The 17,907-nt window shown below is 44.2% G+C and overlaps 2 non-coding genes and 2 pseudogenes across 2 annotated transcripts; all 4 read right to left on the minus strand.

Moving 5' to 3' along the window:
• Positions 1-7,806: 7,806 nt before the first annotated feature.
• Positions 7,807-7,939, minus strand: LOC130304571 (U2 spliceosomal RNA; annotated as a pseudogene).
• A 2,089-nt stretch (positions 7,940-10,028) lies between these two features.
• Positions 10,029-10,219, minus strand: LOC130304549 (U2 spliceosomal RNA). Its single transcript, XR_008854303.1, has one exon. It is a non-coding gene; the product is annotated as a U2 spliceosomal RNA (small nuclear RNA).
• Positions 10,220-12,314: 2,095 nt separating this feature from the next.
• LOC130304562 (U2 spliceosomal RNA) lies at positions 12,315-12,505 on the minus strand. Its single transcript, XR_008854314.1, has one exon. It is a non-coding gene; the product is annotated as a U2 spliceosomal RNA (small nuclear RNA).
• Positions 12,506-17,543: 5,038 nt separating this feature from the next.
• LOC130304572 (U2 spliceosomal RNA) lies at positions 17,544-17,676 on the minus strand (annotated as a pseudogene).
• Between the last annotated feature and the right edge of the window lie 231 nt (positions 17,677-17,907).

The raw sequence follows: 17,907 nt of genomic DNA on the forward strand, positions 1-17,907 counted from the left end.
TCTTAAAACCATTTACTAAAATTTTACTAGTACAGTTATCATAAAAAGCTCTAAGAGACAATAAAAAGCCATCAGGTATACCCATTTTCTCTAAAACCTTAAAAAGATAAAAATGTGACACCCTGTCGAAAGCTTTTTCAAAATCTATGGATAAAACCGCCAGCTTTCCTTTTCTTAATTTGGTGTCGCTAATTACATCCTTTAAAAGGTTTAGGTTCTCCCATAAACTCCTCCCAGGCACCCCACAGACTTGGTTTGTATGAATTATTTTATGGATTACGTTCTTTAACCCCTTAAGGACCGAGCCCTTTTTCACCTTAAGGACCGGAGCGTTTTTTGCAATTCTGACCACTGTCACTTTAAACATTAATAACTCTGGAATGCTTTTAGTTATCATTCTGATTCCGAGATTGTTTTTTCGTGACATATTCTACTTTAACTTAGTGGTAAAATTTTATGGTAACTTGCATCCTTTCTTGGTGAAAAATCACCAAATTTGATGAAAAAAATGAAAATTTTGCATTTTTCTAACTTTGAAGCTCTCTGCTTGTAAGGAAAATGGATATTCAAAATATATTTTTTTTGGGTTCACATATACAATATGTCTACTTTATGTCTGCATCATAAAATTTATGAGTTTTTACTTTTGGAAGACACCAGAGGGCTTCAAAGTTCAGCAGCAATTTTGAAATTTTTCACAAAATTTTCAAACTCTCTATTTTTCATGGACCAGTTCACGTTTGAAGTGGATTTGAAGGGCCTTCATATTAGAAATGCCCCATAAAAGACCCCATTATAAAAACTACACCCCCCAAAGTATTCAAAATGACATTCAGTAAGTGTATTAACCCTTTAGGTGTTTCACAGGAATAGCAGCAAAGTGAAGGAGAAAATTCAAAATCTTCATTTTTTACACTCGCATTTTCTTGTAGACCCAATTTTTGAATTTTTGAAAGGGGTAAAAAGGAGAAAATTTTTACTTGTATTTGAAACCCAATTTCTCTCGAGTAAGCACATACCTCATATGTCTATGTTAATTGTTCAGCGGGCGCAGTAGAGGGCTCAGAAGGGAAGGAGCGTCAAATGGTTTTTGGGGGGCATGTCACCTTTAGGAAGCCCCTATGGTGCCAGAACAGCAAAAAAACACACATGGCATACCATTTTGGAAACTAGACTCCTCAGGGAACGTAACAAGGGGTAAAGTGAACCTTAATACCCCACAGGTGTTTCACGACTTTAGCATATGTAAAAAAAATTATATATTTTTTACCTAAAATGCTTGGTTTCCCAAAAATTTTACATTTTTAAAAAGTGTAATAGCAGAAAATACCCCCCAAAATTTGAAACCCAATTTCTCCCGATTCAGAAAACACCCCATATGGGGGTGAAAATTGCTCTGCTGGCGCACTACAGGTCTCAGAAGAGAAGGAGTCACATTTGGCTTTTTGAAGCAAATTTTGCTCTGGGGGCATGTCGCATTTAGGAAGCCCCTATGGTGCCAGAACAGCAAAAAAAAAACACATGGCATACCATTTTGGAAACTAGACCCCTCGGGGAACGTAACAAGGGGTAATGTGAACCTTAATACCCTACAGGTGTTTCACGACTTTTGCATATGTGAACATTTTTTATTTTTTTTTACCTAAAATGCTTGGTTTCCCAAAATTTTTACATTTTTAAAAAGGGTAATAGCAGAAAACACCCCCCAAAATTTGAAGCCCAATTTCTCCCGATTCAGAAAACACCCCATATGGGGGTGAAAAGTGCTCTGCTGGCGCATTACAGGTCTCAGAAGAGAAGGAGTCACATTTGGCTTTTTGAAAGCAAATTTTGCTCTGGGGGCATGCCGCATTTAGGAAGCCCCTATGGTGCCAGAACAGCAAAAAAAAAACACATGGCATACCATTTTGGAAACTAGACCCCTCGGGGAACGTAACAAGGGGTAATGTGAACCTTAATACCCTACAGGTGTTTCACGACTTTTGCATATGTGAACATTTTTTATTTTTTTTTACCTAAAATGCTTGGTTTCCCAAAATTTTTACATTTTTAAAAAGGGTAATAGCAGAAAACACCCCCCAAAATTTGAAGCCCAATTTCTCCCGATTCAGAAAACACCCCATATGGGGGTGAAAAGTGCTCTGCTGGCGCACTACAGGTCTCAGAAGAGAAGGAGTCACGTTTGGCTTTTTGAAAGCAAATTTTGCTCTGGGGGCATGCCGCATTTAGGAAGCCCCTATGGTGCCAGGACAGCAAAAAAAAAAACACATGGCATACCATTTTGGAAACTAGACCCCTCGGGGAACGTAACAAGGGGTTAAGTGAACCTTTATACCCCACAGGTGTTTTATGACTTTTGTATACGTAAAAAAAAAATTTTTTTTTTTACCTAAAATGCTTGTTTTCCCAAAAATTTTACATTTTTAAAAAGGGTAATAGCAAAAAATACCCCAGAAAATTTGAAGCCCAATTTCTCCCGAGTACGGCGATACCCCATATGTGGCCCTAAACTGTTGCCTGGAAATACGACAGGGCTCCAAAGTGAGAGTGCCATGCGCATTTGAGGCCTAAATTAGGGATTGCATAGGGGTGGACATAGGGGTATTCTACGCCAGTGATTCCCAAACAGGGGGCCTCCAGCTGTTGTAAAACTCCCAGCATGCCTGGACAGTCAGTGGCTATCTGGCAATACTGGGAGTAGTTGTTTTGCAACAGCTGGAGGCTCCGTTCTGGAAACAGTAGCGTACCAGACGTTTTTCATTTTTATTGGGGAGGGGAGGGGGGCTGTGTAGGGGTATGTGTATATGTAGTGTTTTTTACTTTTTATTTTATTTTGTGGTAGTGTAGTGTAGTGTTTTTAGGGTACAGTCACACGAGCGGGGGTTCACAGTAGTTTCTCGCTGGCAGTTTGAGCTGCGGCAGAAATTTTAACGCAGCTCAAACTTGCAGCCGGATACTTACTGTAATCCTCCGCCCATGTGAGTGTACCCTGTACGTTCACATTGGAGGGGGGAACATCCAGCTGTTGCAAAACTACAACTCCCAGCATGGACGGTCTATCAGTGCATGCTGGGAGTTGTAGTTTTGCAACCGCTGGAGGCTCCGTTTTGGAAACAGTGACGTACCAGACGTTTTTCATTTTTATTGGGGAGGGGGGTTGTATAGGGGTATGTGTATATGTAGTGTTTTTTACTTTTTATTTTATTGTGTGGTAGTGTAGTGTAGTGTTTTTAGGGTACAGTCGCATGGGCGGGGGGTTCACAGTAGTTTCTCGCTGGCAGTTTGAGCTGCGACAGAAAATTTGCCGCAGCTCAAACTTGCAGCCGGATACTTACTGTAATCCTCCGCCCATGTGAGTGTACCCTGTACATTCACATTGGGGGGGGGGGAAACATCCAGCTGTTGCAAAACTACAACTCCCAGCATGTACGGTCTATCAGTGCATGCTGGGAGTTGTAGTTTTGCAACAGCTGGAGACACACAGGTTGTGAAACACCGAGTTTGGTAACAAACTCAGTGTTTTGCAACCAGTGTGCCTTCAGCTGTTGCAAAAGCTACAACCCCCAGCATGTACGGACAGCGGAAGGGCATGCTGGGTCTTGTAGTTATGCAACAGCCGGAGGCAAACTACATTGGCTGGGGATGCTGGGGATTGTAGTTATGCAACAGCTGGAGACACACTGGTTTACTACTTAACTCAGTGTGCCTTCAGCTGTTGCAAAACTACAACTCTCAGCAGTCACCGACAGCCAACGGGCATGCTGGGAGTTGTAGTTATGCAACCACCAGATGCACCACTACAACTCCCAGCATGCACTTTAGCTGATTGTGCAAGCTGGGAGTTGTAGTTACACAACAGCTGAAGGTACACTTTTACATAGAAAGAATGTGCCTTCAGCTGTTGCAAAACTATAAGTCCCAGCATGCCCATAAGGGCATGCTGGGAGTTGTGGTGGTCTGCCTCCTGCTGTTGCATAACTACAGCTCCCAGCATGCCCTTGTTGCATGCTGGGAGCTGTTGCTAAGCAACAGCAGGAGGCTGTCACTCACCTCCAACGAACCAGCAGCACAGGTCAGTCCCTCGTCGTCGCCGCTGCCGCCGCTGCTCCTGGGGCCCCGATCCCAACATGGACGCCGGGGATCGGGGTCCCCAGCACCGGGGGTCGTCTTCCCGCACCCGCTCACGTCCTCCGGAAGAGGGGCGGAGCGGGTTGCGGGAGTGACACCCGCAGCAGGCGCCCTGATTGGTCGGCCGGTAATCCGGCCGACGAATCAGGGCGATCGTGAAGTGGCACCAGTACCACCTCACCCCTGCTGCCTCTGGCTGTTCGGGGCCGTCTCTGACGGCCCCGATCAGCCAGTAATTCCGGGTCATCGGGTCACTGGAGACCCGATTGACCCGGAATCTGCCGCAGATCGCTGGACTGAATTGTCCAGCGATCTGCGGCAATCGCCGACATGGGGGGACATAATGACCCCCCTGGGCGATATGCCGGGATGCCTGCTGAACGATTTCAGCAGGCATCCGGCTCCGGCTCCCCTCCGGCTAGCGGTGGGGGCCGGAAATGCTCAGGGCGTATCCATACGCCCTCGGTCCTTAAGGACTTGGAAACGGGGGCGTATGGATACGCCCTATGTCCTTAAGGGGTTAAGCGGTTAGCACACAGTTTCGCCATTATTTTATAGTCGCAGTTCAGAAGGGTGATTGGTCTCCAGTTTTTGAGTTCCGACCGGTCTCCCTTTTTGAATAGCAGGGAGACATCACCCTTCTTCCATGAGCCTGGGAGGATTTTAGACTTAAAGACTTCCGTAAAAAGGGAGAACAAATCTTCTTTTAAAATACCATAAAAAGTAACATAAAATTCAATGGGTATACCATCCGGCCCAGGCACTTTACCTGTTTTAAAACTCTTGACGGTCTCTAAAATCTCCTGCTCTGAAATATTCTGCAATAAAAAAGACTGTGAGACAGGATCTAAAAAATTGGTGATCTCCTTTAACGAGTCATTCATAAAACATTCATCAATGTGTTTTACATTAAAAAGATCTGCATAAAACTCTTGCACCTTTTTTAAAATACCCTGTACATCATTCACTCCTTCAATGTTTTCTATTAACCTTCTATTTTCATGTATTTTCTTAAAAAAATACCTGGAGCAGGTCTCGTTTTCCTCAAGTTGCTGTATTCGAGACCTAAAGATAATTTCTTTTCCTTTCTGCTCCAGGCACTTAGTTATTTCTTTTTTAAGATCATGTACCTCCTTCTCCACCTCCATCCCATGTGCTCTGAATTTGTACAGGGTTTGCAGACGAGTATTTAGGATATTATAAAATTCACGTTTTTCTTTAGCTTTCCTAACCCCAACACGGATAAAAAATTCTTTTATTTTTAGTTTCATTTTTTCCCACCAGATACTGGTGGGAGTGTTGGGGTCTTTTACTCGTCTGCATTCCTTGTAAAAGGTGATAAAATCTGATAAAACCTGCGGATCTTCAAAAAGGGACACGTTTAACTTCCAGGCATTCCTACCAGTTCTCCTTTTAAAATCACTTTTAACTTTAAAATACAATAATTTATGGTCAGAAAAAACATTGGTAAAAAGATCACAGTTAAAAGGCAGTACTTGATAAGAACAAAAAATAAAATCTATCCTGGAGCTACAGCTTGCATTGCTCCAGGTAACACCGTCTTCCTCTGGTACGTTAAAATTACATTTTTTAAAAACATCAGTGAGATTAAAATCTAAAATCAAGTTTTTTAACATAAAAGACGTCTTATCATAGTTCCTACTCACTGCGTTCGAAAAACGGCGTTCTCCCCTTAAAATACAATTAAAATCACCTGATAAAACAAGAGGACTAGAATTGTTAATAAAAAGGGGTAAAATCTCCAACATTTTTATTCTTTCATTCTTATCAGGAGAACCATAAAAATTTAAAAACTGCCATTTAATACCATTAATAAAAGCGCTGACCAATAAAATTCTGCCTGGTAAAATTTCGTTAAAACTCTCAATTAAAACGTTCCCTTTAAAAAGTATGGCGACCCCTGCTGATCTGGACTCATTTGATCCAGACCAGACTGATGGACCGTGCACCCAATCATCTTCATATTCTTTATAATTTAATCTGTGCGGGATGCCACATTCCTGCAGGAAAAGGACGGAAGCAGCAAAAACCGACAAGTAATTAAATAGGGCAACCCTTCTTACTCTGGCGCTCACACTTCTCACGTTCAAGGACAGACCGGACAACTCAGCCATGGGAATGTACAAGAAAACGTCTTACACCTCTGATTCCCCCTCCGAAGCCTCATACCCCCCAAAATCTGACTCAACTGTACGCATAGAGGAAGCAGGAGAGGAGGCACCATCACTCAGCCGACCCCCCTCCTCCATCATGATTGAGGCATAGTTGTTCTCGGGCATCCTGGCAATCAGGGCTCCAGACTCATTGGGTTCTTCCACCTCTTGCCCCTCCATAGGGGTCGGGTGTTCACTTAGTTCCGTCTCTGGTACCTCAGAGACGGTCACCCCTGAAACCTCCTCCTGGCAGGGAGGAGGGGGGGTATCCCCTATGGGGACCTGTGGAGGAACGTCACTTGGGTTCCCTGCATCCGCAGGTACTTCCATCGGCTCCCCCTGGACCGCCTCCGAATAGAGTCTTCTGGAGCCCCTCCGCCTTTTAACCTTCACCTCTCCACCCGGATCATCGCTCTCAGGGGGACCCTGAGCCAGAGGTTGCTGAGGAGCGGATTCGGCCGCCGTCCGCTCCTCTCTTAACCCAGCATGCTCCTGGGGGCCAGTTTTTTCACCACTTGCACGTTTTTTGGCCATCCTCTGCTCTTTAGGGTCCCCTCCTTTTGCCTGAGGGGGGTCTTTCTCCTTCTCCATCTCACCGCTTACCTCTTGTGGGGGGGTAATCACTGGCTCTGCTTGCCTCGGCTGGTGTCCCGGTTTCTGTCCTTGCTGCCTCCAGGGTTGCCACTGCTGCTCCGTCCTATGTCTGTGGGGACAAGAGGAGAAAAGGTGACCGAATTGTTGACAGAAATTGCACCTCCCTCCTCTTGTGCATTTCTCTGTCTCGTGCTGTGTGCTACCACATTTTTTGCATGTACTTTCACAGTTTTCTTTTGTGTGTCCATATCTGTGACACTTCCTGCAGTAGCTTGGCATCCCCGCATAAAAGAGGTCGCCACACATATTATTTATTTTAAAACGAGCTGGTGGTAGTTGTATTCCCCCTGGCAATCTGTCATCTTTTTTGCATGTAACCTGAAATCTCCACTTAGATGTCCAGATGCCACAGCTGTTCATGATTTTTCCTCTGCACTCAACCTTACTAAAATAGACTTGTAAAAACAACTCAACATCGTGTAGGTTGGCGAAAGGGGAATACATCTTTACAACAACCAGCTTAATATCGTCTAGAACGTGCTCAATAATCCGGACACCCTGAAGCTTTTTGTCTTTACTCGCAGCAGCTCTGGTAACAAAATCTCTGTGGATGCCATTTTGTGTGAACGTCACATCAAAAATTTTACGCTTCGGGTAGTCCTGGATTGCCAATATCTCGCCCTTCTGTATTCCGAAAACTCCTCCGAGCACGTCCTCTACTACGAATTTCAAATCGTCCGCCCTTTTGGTATCATCCGTGAGAATGACTCTCACGGTGTTTTTGATCCTTGCGTATGCCGGCACAGAACCTGGATCCGGATCATCATCCATGGTTCTAACCTCTCTCCACCCGAAGGTCTTGAGAGGCGATCGCTACTCGTTACCCTGGGACTAGGCCCTCTCCCCAATAGCAACAAGTGGGTGAAGCCCAGGCAATAAACCTGGGCGATCCCACAAGGCCGAGGAGAGGGGTACCCGAGTACCTTCTGACCAGATCTCCTGTATTACTACACTTGATCTTAGCCAAAAGGCCGAGAAGCGATAACCGTGAAAGGGGCGGGCCCAACAAGGTCCCCTTCATGGGCACTATCACTGCTTGCTGTCAGGGAGGCTGCCAGACAATTTTCCATGCACACTCTGGGCTGGGGGGCAGTCAACCACCAGTACACACAGCAGAACCTAAACCCATACCATTATTGCTAAGCAGCAAGACAGGGGCCCATTGCACTCCCACGGGGCCTTTTTAAATGCAATCCATAACCCGGATTTGCCAGGAACCCTTCTTACTCCTCCTACTTGCATGTGACACTGGGCTTAGGATCTGCATAGGAAACACACACACAAGCACACACCTACCTTTGTTGCCTGCAGATGCCTCCTTGGCTGTCCCCAAACGGTATCAAACCAACACCCACGGGAAGCTGTAAGCATAGAGGACATGCCTGCACCCCATTGGACTTACCTGTGTGGGTTAAATCCGGGTTATTTGACAACCTATGGCGGTGATGGTTCTGCTCAGGCAGAGCAGTGCTGATGCTCCTCATAAAGCTGTCGCTGCTGTGAAGGTTCTAGGTGACATCACAAATCCCTATGGTTACATACACAACAAAGCTGGGTTGTTGTTGTTTACACTCTGCAAGGCCTGTGGAAGTGAGTGACATCATAGCACTGTAGTTCTGAGGGTTCTAGATGGATGCAACAATCTCCTGTTGCTTCTATGAAGGCCATAATAGACGACATCACCAAACAGCTCCATAGTCACATACACAGCAAAGGAGAGATGTTGTTTACACCTAGTGATGTCAGTGGTATTGAGTGACATCACAGCACAGTGCTAAGGCTCCTGGGCCTGGACACAGCAGCGGCTGCAATATCTCAACGGAGAATACGTTTATATATATGTGTGTGTGTGCGCGTATATATATATATATATATATATATATATATATATATATATTTCTCCGCCGAAATCACTTTTAAACCCATTTCCACCTTTTTTTCCCTTCTCTTCCTCTTACTTTTTTTTCACGTTTTTTTACGTTTTTCTCCTTTTCGCCTCTTTTCTGGGCGTATTATTCTTCTTTTTCTTCTTTTTTTTCGTCTAATGCATACCCCATCAGTGCAGCAATGCTTATTCAATACCGCCAGCAGATGGAGACACTGGGGGATAATTTTCTAAGGATTTATACTGATTTTTCCTGTCTGAATTTGTCGCACAGAAAGTTGCAGGCCAAATATGTGTGACATTTCTGCGACTTTAGCTTCTAGAGCCTTTTTACAACATTATACATAGGTGCTGAATACATAAAAAGCGACTGTTCAGCGACAGACAAGTCGCATCGGCTGAAAGTAGGCCAGAATGTCAGTCCATGTTGGAGCAGGTTTAGATACAGTCTAAAGCATAGATCTCAAAGTCTGTGCACAGAATTTAGCAAGGGCCTCGCACCTTCTGATGCATCAGGTAGGTGCACAATAGCATAGCCTAACCCTCTGTACTTTGGTCTATATTGATGCGGGACATAGACAGCCAGCTGATGACCAATCCATTAGTGCAATGGATGGCTGGAAGCATTTGTCTTTGCCTTTGCAATACCACAGAAGCAATGCATGGTCAATGTACAGCAATGACACACCTGTGTGAACAGCCAGGAGACCCCCCCCCCCCCCCCATGTTATGTTACATAGTTACATAGTTAGTACGGTCGAAAAAAGACATATGTCCATCAAGTTCAACCAGGGAATTAAGGGGTAGGGGTGTGGCGCGATATTGGGGAAGGGATGAGATTTTATATTTCTTCATAAGCATTAATCTTATTTTGTCAATTAGGAACATTCAGCACCCACCCGCTATCAAGGCAGCTGCCTATCATGTCATGCCCTACCTGCACAGGTGTGCTGGCTACTCAAATGATCCAATTAAGGAGGCCATTTAGTCAGCAGCAGCAGAAGTCCTGTGCCTGGACGCTCCAACAGCGGCCAGACACAAGCAGAAGCAGAAGCAGCAGAAGCAGCAGCAGCACCACCTTTTGTTTTTTGGCTGCAGCAGCAGCAAGGCCCACAGGGCTGGCTAGCTGGCTAGCCAGCAAGCAGGTAGCAATGAAAGTAGGAATCTTTCTTTTTAACCCTGTAAGGGGGTGGTGCACTGTACCCGAAGATACTGCCATATCGGGTCAATGCATAGGGCGACGGAAGCAAGCTTCGAAATCGGCCCCCGTTCTCAAAAATCCATTTAATATATGGTCCCCAGATAGGGGACGTATCAGATATTAAACTGATAAGAACAGATACTACACTTGATCTTAGCCAAAAGGCCGAGAAGCGATAACCGTGAAAGGGGCGGGCCCAACAAGGTCCCCTTCATGGGCACTATCACTGCTTGCTGTCAGGGAGGCTGCCAGACAATTTTCCATGCACACTCTGGGCTGGGGGGCAGTCAACCACCAGTACACACAGCAGAACCTAAACCCATACCATTATTGCTAAGCAGCAAGACAGGGGCCCATTGCACTCCCACGGGGCCTTTTTAAATGCAATCCATAACCCGGATTTGCCAGGAACCCTTCTTACTCCTCCTACTTGCATGTGACACTGGGCTTAGGATCTGCATAGGAAACACACACACAAGCACACACCTACCTTTGTTGCCTGCAGATGCCTCCTTGGCTGTCCCCAAATGGTATCAAACCAACACCCACGGGAAGCTGTAAGCATAGAGGACATGCCTGCACCCCATTGGACTTACCTGTGTGGGTTAAATCCGGGTTATTTGACAACCTATGGCGGTGATGGTTCTGCTCAGGCAGAGCAGTGCTGATGCTCCTCATAAAGCTGTCGCTGCTGTGAAGGTTCTAGGTGACATCACAAATCCCTATGGTTACATACACAACAAAGCTGGGTTGTTGTTGTTTACACTCTGCAAGGCCTGTGGAAGTGAGTGACATCATAGCACTGTAGTTCTGAGGGTTCTAGATGGATGCAACAATCTCCTGTTGCTTCTATGAAGGCCATAATAGACGACATCACCAAACAGCTCCATAGTCACATACACAGCAAAGGAGAGATGTTGTTTACACCTAGTGATGTCAGTGGTATTGAGTGACATCACAGCACAGTGCTAAGGCTCCTGGGCCTGGACACAGCAGCGGCTGCAATATCTCAACGGAGAATACGTTTATATATATATGTGTGTGTGCGCGTATATATATATATATATATATATATATATATATATATATATATATATATTTCTCCGCCGAAATCACTTTTAAACCCATTTCCACCTTTTTTTCCCTTCTCTTCCTCTTACTTTTTTTTCACGTTTTTTTACGTTTTTCTCCTTTTCGCCTCTTTTCTGGGCGTATTATTCTTCTTTTTCTTCTTTTTTTTCGTCTAATGCATACCCCATCAGTGCAGCAATGCTTATTCAATACCGCCAGCAGATGGAGACACTGGGGGATAATTTTCTAAGGATTTATACTGATTTTTCCTGTCTGAATTTGTCGCACAGAAAGTTGCAGGCCAAATATGTGTGACATTTCTGCGACTTTAGCTTCTAGAGCCTTTTTACAACATTATACATAGGTGCTGAATACATAAAAAGCGACTGTTCAGCGACAGACAAGTCGCATCGGCTGAAAGTAGGCCAGAATGTCAGTCCATGTTGGAGCAGGTTTAGATACAGTCTAAAGCATAGATCTCAAAGTCTGTGCACAGAATTTAGCAAGGGCCTCGCACCTTCTGATGCATCAGGTAGGTGCACAATAGCATAGCCTAACCCTCTGTACTTTGGTCTATATTGATGCGGGACATAGACAGCCAGCTGATGACCAATCCATTAGTGCAATGGATGGCTGGAAGCATTTGTCTTTGCCTTTGCAATACCACAGAAGCAATGCATGGTCAATGTACAGCAATGACACACCTGTGTGAACAGCCAGGAGACCCCCCCCCCCCCCATGTTATGTTACATAGTTACATAGTTAGTACGGTCGAAAAAAGACATATGTCCATCAAGTTCAACCAGGGAATTAAGGGGTAGGGGTGTGGCGCGATATTGGGGAAGGGATGAGATTTTATATTTCTTCATAAGCATTAATCTTATTTTGTCAATTAGGAACATTCAGCACCCACCCGCTATCAAGGCAGCTGCCTATCATGTCATGCCCTACCTGCACAGGTGTGCTGGCTACTCAAATGATCCAATTAAGGAGGCCATTTAGTCAGCAGCAGCAGAAGTCCTGTGCCTGGACGCTCCAACAGCGGCCAGACACAAGCAGAAGCAGAAGCAGCAGAAGCAGCAGCAGCACCACCTTTTGTTTTTTGGCTGCAGCAGCAGCAAGGCCCACAGGGCTGGCTAGCTGGCTAGCCAGCAAGCAGGTAGCAATGAAAGTAGGAATCTTTCTTTTTAACCCTGTAAGGGGGTGGTGCACTGTACCCGAAGATACTGCCATATCGGGTCAATGCATAGGGCGACGGAAGCAAGCTTCGAAATCGGCCCCCGTTCTCAAAAATCCATTTAATATATGGTCCCCAAATAGGGGACGTATCAGATATTAAACTGATAAGAACAGATTTTTTTTTAACTTGACTACCCTTACGGGGGCAACTTTATTAAAAATTAAATAATGTTAACAAAGTTGTGCAAATATGTCAATAAATACAGTTACATATAAATAACATATTTACAACATATTAAAACATAAAATGGGCACTTGGTGGCTTTACAAGATAGAATTCCATTCTTTTAAAAACCATTTTCTAGATAAAAGCGGAAATCTCTTCTTGTCTAAAAGATAGTACTGGTACATTTCATAAAAACAGATAGATAAAATGTCCTTCACAGATAAAACCTCATGCTTGAACAATAAAATATTCCTGGCCTTCCGCAGAGCTGCCTTCACACAGTTTATGATCTTCCATGCAATAGTCTCTTGAGTCCGTGTTGGGCATTCCAGGCAACCATAAAAAACCACTGCAATATTTAAGTCTTTTAGTCCAGTTATCCTTTTTACCAGAGGGAGTATCTTTGTCCATATTTTCTGCGAGTAAAAACAAGTCCATATTAGATGGTGCACGGTCTCCTCTTGTCGGCATCCCTCCCTCGGGCAGGTTGCAGAGTTGGATAATCCTCTTCGGTGCTGGAATGCCCGGCATGGAAGACACTCGTGTGCGCAGCTCCAGGCCAGGTCCTTCTGTGAATTAAAAAGATAATTAATACTCAACATCTTCCAAATCTGTATACACTTCTGTTCGTTAAAATTTTTGATGGGAGTCACGGTACTGGTTTCTTTTATTTCCTTTAGTAGTTTTTTGCTATTGCACAGATCCTGAACACTTTTACCTTTAAAATTATATAAGTTTAAAATTTTTCCTAAAATCATGTATTGAGGGGGTAAATTCAAAGAATAAGGGCAACTTAAAACTGTAGAAAACCAGCCGTTCCTCCGCATAAAATAACCAGTATTAAAACGAACAAAATAAGACCAGTAGCTATCTTTAAAAACAGTAGTAAAACACATGCTAAAAAACTTTATTAAAAGGAAAGCTTTAAAATCTGGAAAGTCCTTACCGCCCCTGGAGTTCGGTTTTATCACAATTTGTCTCTTTAATTTTTCGCTCTTAGAACTCCAAAAGAAAGTAAAACAAGCTTTTGTTATTTTCTTTAGAACCATTTCGGGGGGTGGGAAAACCAGACTTAAATACAATAAAATAGGTAAAAGCACCATTTTTGTAATTAAAACCTTCCCTTCCATTGTAAGTTCTCGCATGTTCCACATACATATTTTCTTATTTATTTTTTGAGCCACCAAGTCCCAGCTATTAAAACCATTATTAGACTCGTCAAAGGAGACACCTAAAATCTGCACCAACTCAGACACAGGGACGGGCACATCATACAAAGGCATTCCGCCTATGTTTAAAATGTTACTTTTGTTAAAATTGACTTTAAAACCGGAGGCACAATTAAAATATTGAATCTGTTTTAGCGTCTTCAGAAGCGATGGGGTGTCCCTGCAAAACACCGCAACATCGTCCATGTACCCCACTACCTTCGCCTCTAGTCCCCCTCCTCCTGGCAGGGGGACTCCATGGATCTGCTTATCCTTTCGTATTGTACATAAAAGAGGCTCTATTGCGCAAATGAAGAGTAGTGGGGACAAGGGACACCCCTGCTTCACTCCGGAATTTAAAATCACGCCCTGTGTCTTAAAACCATTTACTAAAATTTTACTAGTACAGTTATCATAAAAAGCTCTAAGAGACAATAAAAAGCCATCAGGTATACCCATTTTCTCTAAAACCTTAAAAAGATAAAAATGTGACACCCTGTCGAAAGCTTTTTCAAAATCTATGGATAAAACCGCCAGCTTTCCTTTTCTTAATTTGGTGTCGCTAATTACATCCTTTAAAAGGTTTAGGTTCTCCCATAAACTCCTCCCAGGCACCCCACAGACTTGGTTTGTATGAATTATTTTATGGATTACGTTCTTTAAGCGGTTAGCACACAGTTTCGCCATTATTTTATAGTCGCAGTTCAGAAGGGTGATTGGTCTCCAGTTTTTGAGTTCCGACCGGTCTCCCTTTTTGAATAGCAGGGAGACATCACCCTTCTTCCATGAGCCTGGGAGGATTTTAGACTTAAAGACTTCCGTAAAAAGGGAGAACAAATCTTCTTTTAAAATACCATAAAAAGTAACATAAAATTCAATGGGTATACCATCCGGCCCAGGCACTTTACCTGTTTTAAAACTCTTGACGGTCTCTAAAATCTCCTGCTCTGAAATATTCTGCAATAAAAAAGACTGTGAGACAGGATCTAAAAAATTGGTGATCTCCTTTAACGAGTCATTCATAAAACATTCATCAATGTGTTTTACATTAAAAAGATCCGCATAAAACTCTTGCACCTTTTTTAAAATACCCTGTACATCATTCACTCCTTCAATGTTTTCTATTAACCTTCTATTTTCATGTATTTTCTTAAAAAAATACCTGGAGCATGTCTCGTTTTCCTCAAGTTGCTGTATTCGAGACCTAAAGATAATTTCTTTTCCTTTCTGCTCCAGGCACTTAGTTATTTCTTTTTTAAGATCATGTACCTCCTTCTCCACCTCCATCCCATGTGCTCTGAATTTGTACAGGGTTTGCAGACGAGTATTTAGGATATTATAAAATTCACGTTTTTCTTTAGCTTTCCTAACCCCAACACGGATAAAAAATTCTTTTATTTTTAGTTTCATTTTTTCCCACCAGATACTGGTGGGAGTGTTGGGGTCTTTTACTCGTCTGCATTCCTTGTAAAAGGTGATAAAATCTGATAAAACCTGCGGATCTTCTAAAAGGGACACGTTTAACTTCCAGGCATTCCTACCAGTTCTCCTTTTAAAATCACTTTTAACTTTAAAATATAATAATTTATGGTCAGAAAAAACATTGGTAAAAAGATCACAGTTAAAAGGCAGTACTTGATAAGAACAAAAAATAAAATCTATCCTGGAGCTACAGCTTGCATTGCTCCAGGTAACACCGTCTTCCTCTGGTACGTTAAAATTACATTTTTTAAAAACATCAGTGAGATTAAAATCTAAAATCAAGTTTTTTAACATAAAAGACGTCTTATCATAGTTCCTACTCACTGCGTTCGAAAAACGGCGTTCTCCCCTTAAAATACAATTAAAATCACCTGATAAAACAAGAGGACTAGAATTGTTAATAAAAAGGGGTAAAATCTCCAACATTTTTATTCTTTCATTCTTATCAGGAGAACCATAAAAATTTAAAAACTGCCATTTAATACCATTAATAAAAGCGTTGACCAATAAAATTCTGCCTGGTAAAATTTCGTTAAAACTCTCAATTAAAACGTTCCCTTTAAAAAGTATGGCGACCCCTGCTGATCTGGACTCATTTGATCCAGACCAGACTGATGGACCGTGCACCCAATCATCTTCATATTCTTTATAATTTAATCTGTGCGGGATGCCACATTCCTGCAGGAAAAGGACGGAAGCAGCAAAAACCGACAAGTAATTAAATAGGGCAACCCTTCTTACTCTGGCGCTCACACTTCTCACGTTCAAGGACAGACCGGACAACTCAGCCATGGGAATGTACAAGAAAACGTCTTACACCTCTGATTCCCCCTCCGAAGCCTCATACCCCCCAAAATCTGACTCAACTGTACGCATAGAGGAAGCAGGAGAGGAGGCACCATCACTCAGCCGACCCCCCTCCTCCATCATGATTGAGGCATAGTTGTTCTCGGGCATCCTGGCAATCAGGGCTCCAGACTCATTGGGTTCTTCCACCTCTTGCCCCTCCATAGGGGTCGGGTGTTCACTTAGTTCCGTCTCTGGTACCTCAGAGACGGTCACCCCTGAAACCTCCTCCTGGCAGGGAGGAGGGGGGGTATCCCCTATGGGGACCTGTGGAGGAACGTCACTTGGGTTCCCTGCATCCGCAGGTACTTCCATCGGCTCCCCCTGGACCGCCTCCGAATAGAGTCTTCTGGAGCCCCTCCGCCTTTTAACCTTCACCTCTCCACCCGGATCATCGCTCTCAGGGGGACCCTGAGCCAGAGGTTGCTGAGGAGCGGATTCGGCCGCCGTCCGCTCCTCTCTTAACCCAGCATGCTCCTGGGGGCCAGTTTTTCCACCACTTGCACGTTTTTTGGCCATCCTCTGCTCTTTAGGGTCCCCTCCTTTTGCCTGAGGGGGGTCTTTCTCCTTCTCCATCTCACCGCTTACCTCTTGTGGGGGGGTAATCACTGGCTCTGCTTGCCTCGGCTGGTGTCCCGGTTGCTGTCCTTGCTGCCTCCAGGGTTGCCACTGCTGCTCCGTCCTATGTCTGTGGGGACAAGAGGAGAAAAGGTGACCGAATTGTTGACAGAAATTGCACCTCCCTCCTCTTGTGCATTTCTCTGTCTCGTGCTGTGTGCTACCACATTTTTTGCATGTACTTTCACAGTTTTCTTTTGTGTGTCCATATCTGTGACACTTCCTGCAGTAGCTTGGCATCCCCGCATAAAAGAGGTCGCCACACATATTATTTATTTTAAAACGAGCTGGTGGTAGTTGTATTCCCCCTGGCAATCTGTCATCTTTTTTGCATGTAACCTGAAATCTCCACTTAGATGTCCAGATGCCACAGCTGTTCATGATTTTTCCTCTGCACTCAACCTTACTAAAATAGACTTGTAAAAACAACTCAACATCGTGTAGGTTGGCAAAAGGGGAATACATCTTTACTACCACCAGCTTAATATCGTCTAGAACGTGCTCAATAATCCGGACACCCTGAAGCTTTTTGTCTTTACTCGCAGCAGCTCTGGTAACAAAATCTCTGTGGATGCCATTTTGTGTGAACGTCACATCAAAAATTTTACGCTTCGGGTAGTCCTGGATTGCCAATATCTCGCCCTTCTGTATTCCGAAAACTCCTCCGAGCACGTCCTCTACTACGAATTTCAAATCGTCCGCCCTTTTGGTATCATCCGTGAGAATGACTCTCACGGTGTTTTTAATCCTTGCATATGCCGGCACAGAACCTGGATCCGGATCATCATCCATGGTTCTAACCTCTCTCCACCCGAAGGTCTTGAGAGGCGATCGCTACTCGTTACCCTGGGACTAGGCCCTCTCCCCAATAGCAACAAGTGGGTGAAGCCCAGGCAATAAACCTGGGCGATCCCACAAGGCCGAGGAGAGGGGTACCCGAGTACCTTCTGACCAGATCTCCTGTATTACTACACTTGATCTTAGCCAAAAGGCCGAGAAGCGATAACCGTGAAAGGGGCGGGCCCAACAAGGTCCCCTTCATGGGCACTATCACTGCTTGCTGTCAGGGAGGCTGCCAGACAATTTTCCATGCACACTCTGGGCTGGGGGGCAGTCAACCACCAGTACACACAGCAGAACCTAAACCCATACCATTATTGCTAAGCAGCAAGACAGGGGCCCATTGCACTCCCACGGGGCCTTTTTAAATGCAATCCATAACCCGGATTTGCCAG

The sequence above is a fragment of the Hyla sarda genome, unplaced genomic scaffold, assembly GCF_029499605.1.
Source record: "Hyla sarda isolate aHylSar1 unplaced genomic scaffold, aHylSar1.hap1 scaffold_1282, whole genome shotgun sequence".
Classification (NCBI taxonomy): Eukaryota; Metazoa; Chordata; class Amphibia; order Anura; family Hylidae; genus Hyla; species Hyla sarda.